Consider the following 19,551-nt stretch of genomic DNA (forward strand, 5'->3'; position numbering starts at 1 on the left):
AGCAATGTGGTTGGACCTGCATCACATGACAAGGGGAGAGCACATACGGGAGATATAGAAAGAGGTAGAAAACCCAAAACATGAAAGCGTTTGATGTCCCCACTCCAGAGTAACTAATACAGAAACCTTAAAGCGACAGAGGTTAACGTGAGAAGGGGATCAGTAACCAGTGTAAAGATCAGTTAGGGAGGAATCAACTTGGGGTTATAACACATGTGTACATGAAAGCAATGCTAGGAATCTTTCTGTATAGCTATCCTTAACTCAACTAGCAAAAACGCTTTGTCTTCCTTATTATGCTTATGTCTTCTCTTCAACAAAATTAGTGATAAGGGCAGAACAGGATCTGCCTGGAAGTGAGGGTTGCGGGGGAAGGGGGAGAAATGACCAAACAATGTATGCACATGTGAATAAATGAATAATTTTTTCAAAAGAAGAATATTCTAAATCAACACTGTCCAGAATAAATATCTTAGTTAAAAAATCATTCTCTACTGCAACCTGAGACTGATCCCTCCAGATAAAAACCAACTAGCAATAGATGAAAATTAAACCAACTACCTGGTTGCCCTTCTAAGAAATCGTTCAACCCAAGGAGGAATCCCTAGTTCTTCCTTTGTAATCCATGGTTATCTTAGTTATCTGGTGAGGTTACACAGCCATCCTTAATCCAGCTCACATGAATGAAGAATATGGTGTGATTGCTCCTTCACATATTTAAATCTGTTCCTCTCTTCCAGGACTCCCAAATCCTAATGAAACATTATTTTTCTGAGAGGCAAGTAATGTGCGACTCCAGTGCACGGATATCCATGACTTGGGTGACTTTGCAATAGTGAGATGCAATTCACCAATTTTCCCCAGAAAACTCAACAATTCTCTTGTTAATTAATTTTATATAATAAAGGAGCTGGGGAGCTATGCTTTAAAATACTTTCAGATTTATTTATCATAAAACCTATTTGTAAAACTAATACATTTTAAATAAAAATTTAATACTAATCCTAGCAGAACTTAATTAGATAGGTTCATGATTAACATGAGGGAATAACATTTAAAAGGCTGTAAGCAAGTAGCTTTGAGTGGCGTCTGATACAAAGACATGATCTCAATACAATTGGCTATTTTGACTAGTTAAAATATAAACAAGATAAAGTCATTACCCTTCTGGGCTTCAGTAGTAATTCTAATTGTTAAGATAAGAGCTAACAGTTTTTATAATAAAAAAATTGTTATGAGCAGAATAAAATGTAACAGGTGGATGTATTAATATGTGCCTCTATTAGAAGGCACACGGTAGGGCAATCAGCTCCAATGTAAACCTGTAGGAAATCTACCTTCAACTAATGGCTGTGTAAAAAGCAGCTCATCTAAGTAAAAATCAATGTACTGAATTAGTCTGCTCTTGCCAGTTTGTTAAAAACTATAAAAGTTTAGTATTTCTATCACTTGCAATACCTCAGCTTAAGTTAGCTGAAGAAAACTTTGTATGGGGAAAAGAGAATCAATTGAGAGAGAGAAAAAAGACACTCCTGGGATCGTAAAAAAGCACAGTAAACATTAAATATTTGTAGATATAGTGGTACATATTGTGAATGATATACATTGGTACAGAGATAGTTATATGCTTACCCCACAAACACTGACCAGAATTAAATGAACAATTGAAAAATCATTTCTTTTTAAAAAGGCATCATAATTAGCAAAGAGCACACTCAACTCACTTGTTACCAAGACACTTTTTACATTTTCTTCACTGTTTTCTATCTTTAATTCCATATAATTAATATATCCAAAAGGCAGACATGACTGAAATTTAAATCCATCCATTTTCCTTCTAATTGTACTTCTTGTGCTGGGTGAACAGAGGAGATGAGTAAGTTCCTGATTAGAGGGAGGGCCTCCTTTATCGCCTCTCTGACTCATTATCAGTATTTGTTATGCCTCCCTTTCACTAATAGGAAAGTGAACAATTATTAAAAAGCTCTGATAAATGCATTTCTTCAATAACTACATCAATAACCTTTAACAAGCCAATGGTTCACATTAGCTCTTGTTTCTAAGAAAACATTATCTCATTTTTCTCTTCAGGTTCAGTAATTCCACCAAACACCAGCCATGTTTTAACACCATCTAAACAGGCAGTCGCTGTGGAGATCAGCCAGCCTCATTCATGAGAATGGAGTTAAAACAACAGAGCTGACAGAACCGAGATCAAAACTTGCACCACTATTTTAATTTCATATTCACCCAAGACTGGAAATCCAAGGTTAAGTAACCCACATGTCTGTCTCAATTCCACCTAAGATTCACTGATCTCTAGAGACTGACTTTATTTTCAAGACATATCTTTTAAAAAATTATAAATAAGTAGAATGAAAGCTTCAACTTGTCTTCCTTTTTGCTTTCTCTAATTTTGTTTCCTCTATATTGAATCAATTTAAAGTGACCACAGAAGAAATCCAACATGAACTGTTATTTCTATTATTGAGTGACTTTCCAAATCCTTCTACATCTCTTTTCTCCTCATATTTTCAAGTTTTGCTTTCTTTCTACATGCACACACACCCACCCAGGAGTGAAGACCGCGTGAGAATATAAAAAAGATGTCCTGTCACAGATGACATGTGAAAGATTGTGGAAGAAATGTTAAAATATGTCATGCCTTACTTTATATAGGTTTGGATTTTTTCTCAAAAATGAGCCAACTTCATTTTAACAGGTGAATTGTGGGATTTTCTCAGTTTATTTTGATGTGTGAAGTGAGGGATTTCATTATGACATTTCCATGATTACATATAATGTCCTTTGATCATATTCACCACCTCTACTAGTCCTACTTCCTACTCCATCCCTCTTTCCCAGTCCCACCTCCCTAGAAGGCAATCCCCAGTTTACTTACATGACCCTGGTCTCTTTTTTTTGGGGGGGGGTTGATTTTCTTCCCCTACCTTTAACAAATGAAAGAAAACATGCAATACTTGTCTTTGTGGAACTAGTTAATGTCATTTAAAATGATGATCTCCAGTTTCATCCATTTTCCAGCAAATGAGACCATTTCGTTCCTCTTTATTTCTTGTAATAATCACCAACTCTTAACTCCATGGTCTAGAAAAAGTAGTTTAGTTATTATTAAGAAGAATAATAAGAATTATACATCAAGGATGAGCTGTACAACAATAACTGTTCACCAAATGTGGCAAATGATGTGCCAACATTTACATAAAATATTCACATGCTCCAAGGACTGTTTGTCTAAAGGAATATTAATTTAAATATTTTAAAGAAGACATAGTTCTCAACCTATTAAAATTTAATTAATTTAGATGCATATATAGCTTATTTTACAATGAAGATTTCAAATCTAGCAACTCTGCATATGATTTTACACAATAATTATTACATTATTATAACATGGGTAAGTATTAAATGAGAAAAAGTAATTATAATTGAATGTAGCATACAAGAAAAGAAGAGAAAAAAAGCAAACGATGTTCAGTATATTAACAGATACTGACAGGAGATGTTTACTTAATTTTATCTAGGCCATAATGCTTGAAATTAAAACTTTAATGAATGTAAATACTCGTGCACAAGCAGAAGAATATTAAATCCAGATATAATTTTTCATTAAAGGTTTTTAATCAGCTCCCTTTTAAAATGTTATGACATAGTCAAGAAAATATCAACTTATACATTATTATTATTAAAATAATTATCTGCTTTTATGTAGTTAAAATTAAGCTATATGTATAAAATATTATAGAATAATTAAAGGAACAAGTTATAAATGTTTACATGTGCTAGATATTAAATATATTGAAGAAATTTAATTACAGCATGGTGTCTATTCAGTATTCTATTATGAATGGAAAATATATTGTCTATAAAACTTTAAGAGTCCATTATCATCTCCTACAAAGCCATTAATTTCATATTTAAAATAAAGTCTATGTATAAAGTCATATGTCAGCAATTATTCAGTGTCAAAAGTTGAAGATATGTCAAATTATTTGAAGTTATTATCATTCTTGACCTATTTTAGAAATAATGTATGGACAAATTAGAAAAGAACAAGACAAACTCTCCCTATTTTCAGATGACAAGATCTTATACCTAAAAGACACAAAAAACTCCTCCAAAAAACTACCAGACACCATGAACAGGTTCAGCAAAGTAGCAATTTGCAAAAATCAATAGCCTTTCTATACACCAACAATGAATTCTGAGAAAGAATATAGGAAAATAACCCCATTTACAATAGCTTCAAAAAAACTAAAATACCTAGGAATAAATTTAAGATGTGAAAAATTTCTATAAGGAAAACATAAGCCACTGAAGAGGACTACAGAAGATGGAAAGATCTCCCATGGTCATGGATTGGTACAATCAGTATTGTGAAAATGGCTACATGTTCAATGCAATCCCTATCAAGATTCCAATGACATTCATCACAGAGGTTGAAAAATCGGCCCCAAAGTTCATAATTGACCACAAATAGCTACGGCAATACTAGCAAAATGAGCAATGCTGGAGGTATCACAATACCAGACCTCAAACTATATTACAGAGCCATAGCAATACAAACACAGTATGGTACCAGCAAAAAAACAGACATAAAGAGCACTGGGACAGAATAGAGGACCCAGTTATGAATCTACACAGCTACGCCCACCTGATTTTTGACAAAGGTGCCAAAAACATATGATGGAGAAAAGACAGCCTTTTCAACAAATGATGATGGAAAAATTGGATGTGTGCATGAAGAAAACCGAAACTAAATCCATATCTTTCACCCTGTACAAGTATTGACTCAAAGTGGATTAAGGACTTTAGTATAAGACCTGAAATTTTGAAGCTAGTTCAGAAAACAGCAGGGAATACATTAGAATTAATATGCATAGGAAATGACTTCCTAAATAGAACTCAAATGGCTCAGCAACTAAGAGAAAGGATTGACAAATGGAACCACATGAAATTAAAAAGCTTCTGCACAACAAAAGAAATGTTTTTTGAAGAGGCTGCCCCAGAATGGGAAAAAATCTTTGCTTGCTATACATCAGACAAGGGATTGATAACCAGAATATACAGGGAGCTCAAAAAACTAAACTCCCCCAAAATTAATGACCCTATAAAGAAGTGGGCAAATGAACTGAACCAAGCTTTCTCAAAGGATGAAGTCTAAATGGCTACAAAACACTTTTAAACATGCTCACCATCCCTGGCCATAAAGGATGTGCAAGTTGCAAATGCTGGCAAGGATGTAGGGGAAAAGGAACCCTCATACACTGTGGGTGGGAATGTCAATAAGTACAACCATTATGGAAAACAGTATGCAGGCTCCTCAAAAAAAATTAAAAATACACCTGCTATGATCCAGCAATACTGCTTCTAGGGATATACCCAAAGGAATGTAAATTAGGTTACAATAAAGGCGCACATTATTTTATTGCAGCATTATTTACAATAGCTAAGCTATAAAAACAGCCAAGATGCCCCACTACTGACAAATGGATTAAGAAAATATGGTATTTATACACAATGAGATTTTATTCAGCCACGAAGAAAAATGAAATTTTGTCATTTGCAGGTAAATGGATGCAACTGGAGAACATGATTTAAGTGAAGTTAGCCAGTTGCAGAAAGCCAAAGGCTGCATGTTTTTTCTTATATGTGGAATATAGACCTAATACAAATACAGCAATATTATGCAAAACAAGTCATGCTAAGGGAAGGTCACATAGAGAGGAGAAGGGTAAAAGAGGAAGTTAAGAAGATGAATGTGGCTGATGTACTCGCTATATAAGAATGAATGTAGAATTTTAAAACCTGTTGAAACCACCATAAGGGGACTAAGGTAGAAAGAAGAAAAATAGAAGAGATGAACTAATTCAGGTTATAATACATATATACATGGAAATGTCACAAGGAAAATCCTTGTGTGACTATCTTAAACAAACAAAAATGTCATTTTTACTTTTTTTCTTTTACAAAATCAGAGAACAGAAGGGTAGAACAGGTCATGCCTGGGGGTAGTGACACAAGCAGAAGGGGGCAGGATATAAGGAAAGAGTATAGGAAGGTGAATATTATGCAAATACTGTATACACATGTATATAAATAGAAAAATGAGACATGTTGAAACTATTCCAGGAACAGAGTTGGGAGATAAAGGAGAATGATGTAGGAGGTGAGTTCAAGTATGATACATTTGACATATTGTAAGAACTTTTATAAATTCCACAATGTACCCCACCTAGCATAACAATAATATATAAACAAATAAAAGAATACTATATGGGCCTCAAAACAAGATTGCCTTTGAATGAGAGGATATAAGCCTGACATGTGAAAATAAGTATTGTGTATGATATATGAGAGTAGTTCAACAAAACAGAAACTAAATGCATATTCGTATTCAAATACAAATTAACCTTCAGTGTATCATAATTTCTTATAGACTTGAAACTGTTATAGATGGACTCCCTTACCTTGGATACTTAAATGTGGCTTTACAATTTCTGTCTTTGGCACAGATGTCTTCTATGTCCATGCTAAAGCCCACAGGAAGTAACATTATCGCCTCAAGACTTTCTGAAATTTTTTGTCAATCTTTTCTCATGTAGGATTTTTTCTTTATTGTTGTGCTGGATGGGGGTACATTGTGCCATTTACATTTGCAAAGATTCTTACAATCTATCAAATACATCATATTTGAATTCACCCCCTCCACCACTCTCCTGCATACCCCCTCCCCTGATTCCTGGAACAGTTTCAACAGGTATCGTTGTTACATTTACTTTCATGTGTATACATTGTTTGCACCATATTCATCCTCCTACCCCTTTCCTTGCCACCTGCCCCCTCCCATAGGTGCCACTTCCCTTCCCCACTCATGTAGGTTTTGACCACCCATATTACCTTGTAATGTGTGTGTGTGTGTGTGTGTGTGTTCAGGTTTCATCTTTTCATTTAATTCCACAAATGATTTCCTAAATTCTACATAAGACACAAAATATTTTTATCTTCCATATTAAAAATGACATTCACCAATATTTCTAAGCCCTTCTACATAATCACAGTGATGATCATGAATAAAAAACATCTCTAGCCAGGCACCAGTAGTTTACCGATGAACCTCATAGCTACTCAGGAGGTTTGAAGCCAGCCTGCGCAAATAGTTTGAAGACCCTATCTCAAAAATACCCAACACAAGAAAAGACTGGAAGAGTGGCTCAAGCTGAGGAGCAAATATGAGACCTTGGGTTCAAACCCCAGTACCACAATACACACGTGCAGGCACGCACGTACACACATGTACACGTGCACACATCTCTACGATCTCTAAGTAATCATGTTCTTGATACACATTGTTCATGGGTACATTCAGAAATCACTTTCTGACCATGAGAAACACTGTGGCTAAACTTTTCTTGTCTTTTTCTTTCTTTATTTCTTTCTTTTTTGCCAGAAGCAATAATCCTGACAGCCCAAACCAAAACCTGGTAAAAGGATAAGTACCTGAACTGTACAAATGTTTCAGAATTTGTCTTAAAATGAAGCTTTCTACAAGGTCTTTAACAAGCTACCTTGGAAAGTCAATGCAAACCCAGAAGTTGATGTAGTAAAACACATGTTTCAGTGCTGCTCCAAAAATCTGTATAAATGCTGCGATTTGGAACTCCTGGATCAGAAGTAGTGTTCCTTATGTAAATTATATGTGCATGTATTATCTTAGCTGTCCTAATTGTCTCTGTAATTCCCTCCTGAGTAGCATCATATCCACTCTGGCTTCTGCCACTCAAATTTCTGGCCAACCAAGGTCCATGTGCATATCCTTCAACTGACTGTCAGACCTGCCACTCTTACATCCCTGGTCCTCACCACCTCCACACTCATGGCTCCAAAGCCATCCCCACTGGTGCCCAGGGCACGCCTGATCCACACTCTTCAATTGACCATCCAAGATTACCCGTCCATGGCTCTGGTGGTGAAAGTGATGAATTCAAAACTCCAGGGCTGCTATCTTGGACAACAGCCACCTCACAGACAGGCCCAAAGGACTGGAGTGGACTCCAAGTGCCTGCTCATCGGTGTTGACATTGAGCCCTGACCCCCAGACATTCCCCCAGGAAGACAGGGCAGTTAATTCAAGTTCTGGAGAGCTAAAAAGGTGACAAGAAGGCAAGCTCTGAGGAGCAGGGAGAATAAGGGCCTGATTATAGCTTTTAATCAAGATAATCACAGCACATTGTTTTATAATTTTGAAAATAATTTCAGAACTATAATTTTACTAAAAAGTACTATTTTATCGATTTCTCATTAAAGTAAAATTCAGACACAATTGCTTTGAAGATATGCTTAAATGGCATTTTTTGATGTGGCAGTGCTTACTGATATTAAATTTTCATTCTTTATTAATAATACCAGCAAATATTTACCTAGTACTTAGGAGTCTAGCATTTATCTGAATACATTATAAATATTAGCTCCTTAAACCTTAACAAACCCTATATTTATTATTTTATAAATGAGAAAAAAGACACATTAAAAACAAGTATTTTGCAAAACATCACAAAACTAGTAACATGACCTAGCAACAATTCAAACTCATGTAGTCTGAGTCCAAATTACATCCTCTCTGGTTATTCTATCATTTTTACGTGAGACATATTTTTCTTATTATTTAAGAGGCATTTAACCCTACACTGCATGGGTTAGTATGTATGAAAATATAAAGTGTGTCCCCTCGCAGTCATTAAACCCATTTTCTTCATTTCTGCCTATGGCTTTATATTCACCTTTGTGATAGATTGCAAGCTTCCACCTTCATCTGCAACAATCTCTTCCATCATGAAGTGCATTCAGATGGGTTTTCTATAGGTGATTTCTATCCAAGGCTTCATTCTGAGTAAGTGCCACAGTAAAGAATGTTCAATTCTTCTGGATAACTTGGCTGCAAGTCAGTTTCCTTTCACATGAAGGTGAATCACAGGCAGATTCAAAACAAATCCTCTTCATCCCTAACTAATCAAACCTACATAGGACTTTTCCCTGTCTTTTATGAATATAAGATTTAAATGTAATTTTTATTAAGGGAAGATCAGATCTCTTTTTCTGTTTTGTGTAAAAGTAAAAACACTAAGGGCATACCAGATAAGTAAGAAATTTAAACTGGATGACTCATCTTTAAAAGAACAAGATTCTTTGTATTTTAAAATTTACAATGAAGAGGTAAAGAATTAAAGACAAAATGAGCAATGGGAGGGATTGGTGAATTAGTCACTGGAGGTTACTCATATCATATGACGTAGAGCATGACAGAGATTGGTCCTTTGACTGTCTAATGTAGCATTTCCTGGGGCATTTTTTCCAATACTTGATAAGCAAATCCTCAATAATGCTGATAGTTTTTCACTTTTAAGCTTTCCATAAAGATAGTGTTCCTTATTAAAAATAGTAAAATACTGGAGACAGTCTATAAAGATTCACAAAGTATCTTTCTTAATACTTAAAACACCAAAGATTTACCAACCTCTTTCTCTGCAGAAGCCATCTCCATATTTCTTTCAGTTGACTCTGATCTTCCCGCTTACAGATATCTTCCAACAGCAGATAGCCTTTCTGGATCCTTCGTCATCTTAGTCCCTGGATAACCACAAGTTTTTATTTTTAAATCTTCCTTTTGGCAATTCCATAGCACTAAAGTTAATGGTTTGCTAAACTCTTGAATAGCATTAAAAGCAGGAGTCTGCACATTTGTCTCTTAACTTTGTGTCTGTTCTACTTTTCATTCTTCTTAAACAGTTGTTCTTCTATAAAGGCCCAGTGGGGAGCTGTTCCCCCTAGGCTCAATCAAGTGTTCACATCCTCTGGTCTCTAGCAGCAGATTCAACAAATTTATTTGGACAAAATTAAGCCTGGAGAACATGTAGTGAGTTCTCAATTTATCTAATCGCAGAACAAAAAACAAACCAAAAAAGGCTAAAAGAGACTGTAGTATTTCCAATCTTGTATATATTATCATATAAAAATAAATAAACAAAAATGTTCTCTGTAGTCTTTGTACCTCTGCTTTTCTTTTAATTTAAACTGAAATCATAGGGAAATAGCAAGTATTATGTATTAAAATATTTTAAAGTAATAGCTTACCTAAATTTCTGGTGCTATTCTGTAACAAAAAAACATTCAAACTTAAGAAAGAGGAATATTTCTACACCAGGTAAACTTCATTAGAATGTAAGCAAAGATTTTTTTCATAAAATATCAGCAATATTGATAGCTAACAAGTAATGGATTTTTAGTGTTATATGGAAAATTGGCAAACTTTCAAGTACTTTTATTTCAAGAAGAATGTATAAAGCACATCATATCAAAGAGATACTCAAAATTGCATTGGAATTTCTCATATGATAAGAAAAATGTTGAAGACACACATGAATACATTAGAATCAAATATAAAAAATGAGTATACACCACATAATCCCAATTTTAAATTAAAATGAGCAGACTAGAGAAGGCAGTACTGGTAATAGTACTAAGTACTAGTACAGTGAATTACATTTCATTATTTTAAAGAAAATTGGTTAGTGCCAATGAACCTTATGGTAACATGTTTTCAATTAGACCCAACAATGAGTTAATAAGACTTGTTTAAACAAATGTTATCGTCCTGAATATCTTTTTTTCTTTTGAATGTCATATGCATAATTAATGAAAAAAACTCAAGTGTGTGACGTGCAGTACTAAAAACAAATTGTAGGAAACAATTCTTCTCATCAGACTTGATATAAAATCATTTAATATTGGAAGAGACCAAATTAAGATTGCTCCATTTGCTCTATGAATCACTTAATCACTTTCAAAGTGGCAGAGAGAGGTGGAGTTGGATCAAGGAGAAGAGGAAAGCATAATGCATCTAAAAGGTCTTCATCCAAAGATTACGTTCTGGAGTCAATGCCTTATCAGTCTTTGTCTTCTCCATTCTTCTAAACAGAAAAGCATAAGATAATACCTGACCCCAGGATTATATCACAACAACTCTCAATGAAAATGCCATCTTACAGTTTGGAAACTTAATTTAATTTTATTCATTACTTCTTTGCTGAAAATGCTATTTTACCAATACATTTCCCACTCTAGTAATTGCAATATACTGCCCAATAATGGTAAGCGTGATTTGTTTAAATCACAAGATGTAGGAATGACAGTAAAACCTACTCTCAGTGTTGATATAGAGCAGGGTAGGTTCAAGGTCATTATCAGCATGCTATTCATTAGAAAGAAACAGGTCAATGTAAATTTTAAATTGTATCTTTGGCTGTTAACCATTCTAGCCAAGCAAGGTACACTGATATGCCATAACTAAGAAACTCTAATGGTGGCAACAGAGCTTGGGTCTGTAACAGTATTCAAATTCTTTATTCATACGCAACAAGTGCACCTTTCTAAATAGTCAAGTAGTCATTATGGCACAAAGAAATCCCATGTGCCTTTAAATATGCTGTATCCATTTAGCTCCAGTACCATACTTTATCTTACATCAAAAATCTGATGCCCAAAGTACATCTATGTGGATCAATAAGGGGCAGCATGTCAAATCAAATAAATCTTCTCAAAAGTATATTAAAATATTTCAATTAGTTACAGGGAAAGACTTTGTTTTACACCAAACCAATATACAAGGTTTTCTTCTTGCTTTGTTGGTGTTTGTTTTGAGACAGTGTCTCTATTTGTGGCCCAAGCTTGCCTAGAACTTGTGATCCTCCTGCTCTGCCTCCTGAGTGCCAGAGTGATGGGTACCACACCACATGAGAAGTACCATTGCTCCTGTTTACTAGGAACAACTCACTTCTTTCTCATAGTTCATGAGAGGCTGGTAAGGAAATGAAGGGCAAGGTTAAGCAGAAGGTCACTTGAGTTCTCACCTTTTCCTACATTTTATACTATAACATTTTGAATGAAACTTCATTGAGGGAAGAAAAAAGGTATCTATTGTGTACATAAAAGTGTGAAATATTCTGCATTATGTCACAATTCCGATTATTGCCTTTGCAAAGGCTTGAAAGACAACAGGGTAAAGCAAAGATGAGTCAGATACAGTAAATTTCCAGCACTTAAAAAGAGCTAAAAATGGATAAAAAGATCAATATATAGCATTTCCTGAATAAATGAGAAACATCATCATGACTTTGTTACATAATCTCACTCTTACTTCCCCCACAATTCATCACCTAAGAATATGAGACACAAATGTTTTCCCATGCTTGTGTATTAAGAGGGTGTTCTTTATGTCTTTGAAATGTGTCATTAGCAGATAGCATCTGTAAAACTGTATTGAAAAAGCCCATTTATGACATTACATCAAAACTATGATCTGTTAATATTTTCTACACATTATAATGAATTTCTACCTTACTTTACAACCCAATATTAAAACAAGAGGATTTTTCTTTCAGTTTGGCAATCTTTTTCTCTTTTAAAATAAAGTAACTACATGTCAAATTTTTTATTATGAAGGGGAAAAAAAGCCACTGGACTGTGTTCCACTGAATCACAATGTTTATATTCTAAGGGATATCACAGTATTTCAATTATTCCCACTGAAAAGTATTTGAAAATATTCATACATTTAGAAGACAATGTTTATCTATCTTAAAATATCCTGTTAGTGTGTGGTGAATGTGACTCAAACCACAAAATTATATTTTCACCTGAAGAATTGTTTTCTGAGACTGGAAACCAATATGTCATGTCTCCAATTATTTGTGCAGCAAACGCTTTGTGGTAATAAAAAATGTTCATCCTGAATATTTTTAACTTCATATTATGACACTGTACACTGAATAAGCAAGTTTTAAAATGGGAAAACTGGACACCTAACCAGCTGAGTTTGCCCCAATCAGAGATGTCTCAGAATGGTGTGGACATCAGAGCTGCCAGGCTGGCAACACTCCAATCTGGGTAATGGCTTTCAGCTACCTAAATTCCCCATGAGGTTTCCTTTAACCATGGTAGACTTCCTTCGCCATCCAAACTGCTGTGCTATGATTTTATACAGCAGAAACAGCTGCTGTGTTCATGGATGGGAGAAGGAAGACTGAGATAACATGTTGTAACAGTCTACCAAATATTATGGAACCGCCTCAAAAACCAGAATGAGCTCTTATCATGTATTAATTTTGGAAATAATTAGTTATATCTCAAAGAAGGTTTTGCATAAGATTGTTTGAGATGTCAAAATCATAAAAAGTACATGCAGTCATATTTGTTCATTTTTATTATTCACATTGTGTCCCTCTCAAATATTGTATAGGTCCTCAAGATTAAGGATACAAATCTATTGAAATATATTATTTATCAAAATCATAAAAGTTACAAATAAGGAGAGTTTAAGTAGATAAGAGACAATATGTGAAACAATGATTGTTGCAGTTGTAAATTAATACCATATAACAACATAGCCTTAAAATACTCTAATAAAATAGCTTAAAAAGTAAACATTCAGTAGAAGATTAAACTTTGGAAAATACAGTCATTAAGGAATATTGTCTCTCCAAAGTGTTCAACCATTTACTCAACACATACACAGCCACTCATATACACATGAAGATTCATCAACACGTGACTAGGCATGGATGGGTTTAGAAGCCTATTACATTAGGGTTGAAAATAAAAATTATAGCATTCCCATCATAAGAAAATATTTCCCAGGATTTTAGAAAATGATCAGATGTTATACATGAAGTAATTAAATAACAGTTTGATAAAGTTGACATAAATATTTTAAATGAGGAAGTCAGATGTGCAGGGATGTGTGAATGTTTCTCCAGGTTTGAGGCAATGGTGAGAAGCTAAAGGAAAATTGTGCAGCAAAGCTGGGGTGTTTAATTTATTGGTTTTGATATGGAGTGGTCCTGCTGGGTCACTACAAGGAGGGGGAGCACTGAATAACAGTATGTTTTTATTTTCTTCTTTAGGGTGGTTACATTTTCCAAAGGGAAAAAAAGTCAGTCCTTTCACGAGCCACCAGCCCTATGAAAGCCCAGTAAAGTGATTTGTTCAGCAGGAGATAGAATTTATTTCATTTCCCATTAGGGTATGGTGTTTTCCAGTTCAACCTCATTTCATCGGTTTCTTTAGAAAACAAAATCTCCTTCTCTGTGCATATGTCTGGGTGTGTGAAGTGTGCACTAAGGAGCATCTATGAGGTGGGTAGTCTCATGTCTGTCAGGTTTCACTTCTCATTTTCAGAGGTTCTGGTGCCATCACATCTGAGTATTTGATAGATTTTATAGAGGAAGCATGTTGGATTTCTTGTATTGCTTACATACTCAAATTTTCCCCAGTCCTCTAAGTCAGTTATGACTTATATTTTAGAATTTCATAATGCAAGATTGTGCTGCTAATTTTCACATTTTTAATTTCCTTTTTACTTTTTTATGTTTATTTCTCTTATATTTTTAATTTATTTTCAGTTATTTTGGTGATGTTTCCAAAGAGGACAGAGGCTAACTCATTTTGAAGTCATATCTTTAGAGCATGATTTGCTTTAAATATTGCAAATTCACACATGGAAATATTTGAGTCTGAAGGCATCAGACAACTTTTATGCATTCTAAGCATTTTTAAACTGTTTTGGCATTAGATAATAGCAAATAAATTAGTAGTAGTTATTTAATCAATAAAACTGCTGCTTTTGTAAAAAAAAGAAAAGCAAAGAAAAAGTGTACTGAGGTCACAGCTTTCCTATCAAGCAGGAGGTCCTGACTTCAAATTCCAGTGCTGAAAAAAAAAAAAAGCACTAGCCACTGAGAATATAAGTAGTATAAGAAGCATCCATAATTCATCCCTTCACTGAAAGAATAATTCTATTGGCAAAACATATGAAAAACAATTTTAGAACACCAGAACCTGACAACAAACATGCAGTAGCAGGCGAGGGTTTAGTGATGACAGGAGAAGCTAAATTCAGTAAAAGAATGCTATGTGATTTTGCTCACCTCCCTACAGTCCCCCCATTACCTCCTTGAGGATGGCTGTAGAGATGGCAACCCATGTTCCCTGAAGGCTTTCTGGAAATACAGCCCTCACTCTCAAATAATTATTACACATTTCTACCTGCCTGGAAGCTCTCTGGGCTCTCTGGGGAATCTGCTCAGAGCTTGGTTTTGTCTTGTCCCCCATGGAGCTCTGAGCACAGTGACTCCTGGCAGCATTCCTTGAAAGCCTTCAAAGGCAGGGATGAAATGCAACCACCTGGGGTGAGACACACAGATGAAGCAAGCACCCAGCTGCTGAGAAAGTAACCAGGAAGGAGACACATTGGAGTATAAAGGATTTCAGAGAGATCCTGCATATACTAGCAATTCCAGGAGAAAACACACATATCCAAAACCAGATGCATGCTCAGGGAAGACCTGGGAAGACCAAGCTTTCACCTATGGATAAAACTTTAGGCTGTGATTAATCAAGAAGTGAAGACCGAGGCAGAATTTTAAACATCTGGCCAAGTACTGAAGGAAAAAGAACAAATATTTAAAGAAATAATACTGAAAATTTCTCAAATTTGATGAAGATGAATCTGCATATTCAAGAAGTCCAATGAATTCCAACTACAATAAACTCAAAGAATCTATACTAAGACACATTGTGTTTAAACTATTGCAGCACACAATTTGAAAGCAGCAAGAGAAAAATGACTTGTTCTGTGCAAAAAACCCAAAATCATTAATAAGATTAATAACCAAGGTTAGGGGTGGTGTCTCATGCTATGAGAGGCAGAGTAGGAGGATAGCAGTTTGAGGCCAGCTCCAGGCAAACAGTAGGAGTAGACCTCATCTGAAAAATAAGGTAAAAATGGCTGAGTGTGTGGCTCAAGTTGTAGAGCACTAACCTAGCAAGAGCAAGTGTGAGGCCCTGAGTTCAAAAAACTCAGTGCCAGCAAAAAATATTAACCACCAATTTCTGTTCAGAAATCATAGAGGTCCATAATACCGAAGAAAAAAATCATTAACCAAGAATTCCATATCCCAGCTTAACTGACATTCAAACATGAAGAAGAAATAAAGATTTCCCAGATAAACAAAAGCAGAGGAGATTATCACCTACAGACCTTCTCCATTAAGAGAAAATATGCTAAAGGAATCCTTTGAGCTCAGGTAGGAGTGCTAAACAGTAACTCTAGAATTCTATAATCCCAGCTACTAGGGAGACAGAGATTAGGAGGATCACAATTCAACAGCAGTTTGGGGAAGAAGGGACTCATCCAGAACCAATCTCAACAAATAAATTGGGTGTGGTGGCACACTCCTGTAATTCCACACATGAAGGAAGCATAGGTAGGAGAATTTCAGTCGTAGGCATGCCTAGCAGAAATATGAGACCCTATCCCAACAATAACTAAGGCCAAAAAGGTTAGATATATGGCCTCAAGAGGTAGAGCACCTGCCTAGCAAGCAGGAGTCCCTGAGTTCAAAAGTTGAAACCCCAGTACTACCAAAATAAAAATAATACAGCAATCACATAGGCAAATGCAAAGCAGCCTCACTATAATGTAGGTTGGTAATCCCCTTTTTCTCTATATTATTTTAAAGTCAAACAAATAAGCAATAATTATAAGTCTATGTTAATCTGCATATAATTTATACATTGTGACAATCACAGTATAATGAGGAAGGTACAGGGATACATAGGAGTGGAGATTGTGTATACTCTTGAACCTCAACAGGTATTAGTTCAAACTAGTTTCTTATATATTTAAGACATCAATTGCATTCCCATGCAACCACTAAAGAAATTATTTTTTAACTATAGTAAAAGAAATGAGAAGGGAGTCAAAATATTGCCTTACAAAAAGTCAATTCAAACAAAAATTATTAAGATTTACATGGATAAAAAGAAAACAACAGAAATAAGCCCTTCTTTATCAGTAAACTACTTTACATGCAAATGCTATCATTGAACTATGAACCATTTCTGGTCAATCAAAGATGAAAGTCTGGCTCTGTGAGCCAATTACTTTGGCTCATACCGATAATCCCAGCTGCTACCTACCAAATGTAATGCACTGAGTTCAAACCCCAATACCACCAAAAAAAGGAGGAGGAAGGGGAGGAGGAGGAAAAAGAAGAAGAAAGGGAAGAAAAGAAGGAGGAGGCAGAGGAAGAAGAAGGAGGAGGAGGAGAAAGTTCAATGGCAGAGACTTTTGAGAAAGTGTTCATTATTCCTCGGAGAGACAGAGGAAAACAGCTTTAGCCTCGGCTTTGAGGCTTTGCTTTACCTAAGCCTTTAAGATGCTTGGAACTGGTGGCATACCATCTTGAATCCCTTCTGAGGATGAAGTAAACAAATGAACAATGGTAATGCTTAGAAGACCTCAGACTACTTCTGATGTAAGAAGATGCATTTCTTTATCACTCAAGCCAGTTTGCTTCAGGATTATTTGCTGCTAAAGTATCCCAAAAGATATAATAAAATTTCATATTTGAAAATCAGCCCCTAAATGATAGCTCTATAATGTGTTAAGAGACTATTAGCAAGTGCTTTACTATATAATATAGATGATCAAAAGACAGAAACTCTTGAGATATATCTCCATACTGTGTACCAGTCATATTTTAATTTTTCCTAATATCCCATATTTACTTTTTACTAAGGATAAGGTCATATTCTGTAAATAATTGTGTATAAAAATCTATAAAAATAATTTTTGTGGACTAAGAACACAGGTAGTGGACACAGCACCACCAGGTTGGGCTTGTTCTTGCATTTCTCTTGGTAGCCCCCTGAGAATGTATTTGAGATGGGGATGGGGCTGAACTGGGATGGGACTTACAGGCTAAGCAAGTGGGTGTGAGACATGGGAATTCCATAAATCTTTATGAAAATTCACACATGAATCTGAACTGAGAATCCGCACAGTCCATTTTCTATATGCTCCTCAGTGTACATGTAAATATGTGTCTGAAGAATCTATGAGTCATAATGGTTTCTGTCTCCACAAAACTAACTAAGTAGATCCTACTGTGAGCTTGTAGAGGTTATGCCTTACAGAAGTTATAGGATCACATTTTTAGAGGAAAAAAACTCTATTCCAAAACAATTAAGGCATTTTTACCTTCAATAGCTTATAACAATGAATCTTTATGAACACGTGATTGTTTCAGTGAAAACACCACATCAATAATAAGTTCCCTGCCCAGAATTTTACAAAATTAATTGTTAGTTGGACCCTTTGAAAATGAAAATTCATCATGCATCTCTGGGAAAAGATAAGCTACCACAGACTTAGCCAAAATCAATTGGACATAGAACAAAAATTTCCCTCCCAGTTTAAACAGCATTTTAGGTTGGTCAGTATACAAAGATACTAAGCATAAAAGGCCCGTGTGCATCAAAACACCTGTCAAAGAACTAGAAAGAGGTTCTTTGTCATTATCTCCCACCTCTGCCTATTTTTATAGTAAGTGATAATCACTCAGCATTTTAATTCTAAAAGAAAAGAATAAGTCTTGGCACGACACAAGTGTCTTTTAAATAGGTGTGTTTGCCAACTTTTATAATGACTTGGAAATTTCACTGCTTTGTTTGTAAAATGATTGGGACAAAATTAAATTTCCACTGTGAGCTCAATTTCATTGTCTTTACTCAAGTATAGATTCCATTATGAGGTTTAGTAAGTTAAATGAGAATTAAAAGAACAGATCTAAAACAAACAAAAGTGTGGAAATTCAAAGCAAAAGTTTATTAAACTGGAGACAGAAAAACATACATCATAAATGCACGAAATTCTTTCATTCTCCTGCTCCAATGAAGCCTAAACTACCAAGAAAAAGAATTCAGTTATTTAAATACAAAGCTTAAATCATATTCTGGAGTGCTATAGTTTATTAATTAAGTAATAATTTTAAAGAAATATGCTAACAACAAAAGTCGTTAAAACTTTTGGCATGGTGTTGCATGTCTATAATCCCAACACTCACATCAAAATTTCAAGGCCAACCTACATTACATAGAAAACCCTGTCTCACAAAAAATAAAGTAGGAAGAAAGAAAGTTTAATAGGCATTCTTTTTTATAGATTCCCACAGAATTAGTAACACTCTACACTGGAAAAAATTTTTAAGTTAATACACACTTCTTGTAGAATTTCCTTTATTAGCTTGTTTGAGCAGGTTATCTCCATGAGCTCTTATGAAAAATTAAGAGTATGCCTTTTATGTCAAATGCCCTGTACTGTCACCAAAGTCCATGGTTCTGTGGGCTTCAACAAGGTAAATGCTTGACATTTCATCCGTGTCCATACATCAATTTTGCAGTGACAATGAAAATTGCTAAAGTTTCCAATGAAGGCAACACATGGAGTCACATGCCTGTAATCCCATCTGCTTGGGAGGGGTAGCTGGGAAGATCACAGTTTGAGGCAAGCCTGGGCAAAAAGTTAGCAAGACCTATCATTATCAATAAGTTGGGCATGGTGGTACATAACTGTAATCACAGCTTCGTGGGAAGCAAAGCTAGGAGGGCTCAGTCAAAGTCCTGGCCTTGGGC

At 35.2% G+C, this 19,551-nt stretch overlaps 1 long non-coding RNA gene across 1 annotated transcript in view; it reads right to left on the bottom strand.

The window, feature by feature from the left end:
* Positions 1-19,551, bottom strand: part of LOC109675295 (uncharacterized) — a 439,119-nt gene that overhangs the window by 10,818 nt on the left and 408,750 nt on the right. The window contains exons 14-18 of the long non-coding RNA XR_012439077.1: positions 10,153-10,171; positions 9,536-9,648; positions 8,802-8,907; positions 6,492-6,647; positions 1,725-3,108 (exon numbers count right to left, since the gene is read on the bottom strand). This is a non-coding gene — a long non-coding RNA (uncharacterized lncRNA). The remainder of the gene's footprint in view (positions 1-1,724; positions 3,109-6,491; positions 6,648-8,801; positions 8,908-9,535; positions 9,649-10,152; positions 10,172-19,551) is intronic.

Source organism: Castor canadensis, chromosome 11 (assembly GCF_047511655.1).
Source record: "Castor canadensis chromosome 11, mCasCan1.hap1v2, whole genome shotgun sequence".
Taxonomy (NCBI): Eukaryota; Metazoa; Chordata; class Mammalia; order Rodentia; family Castoridae; genus Castor; species Castor canadensis.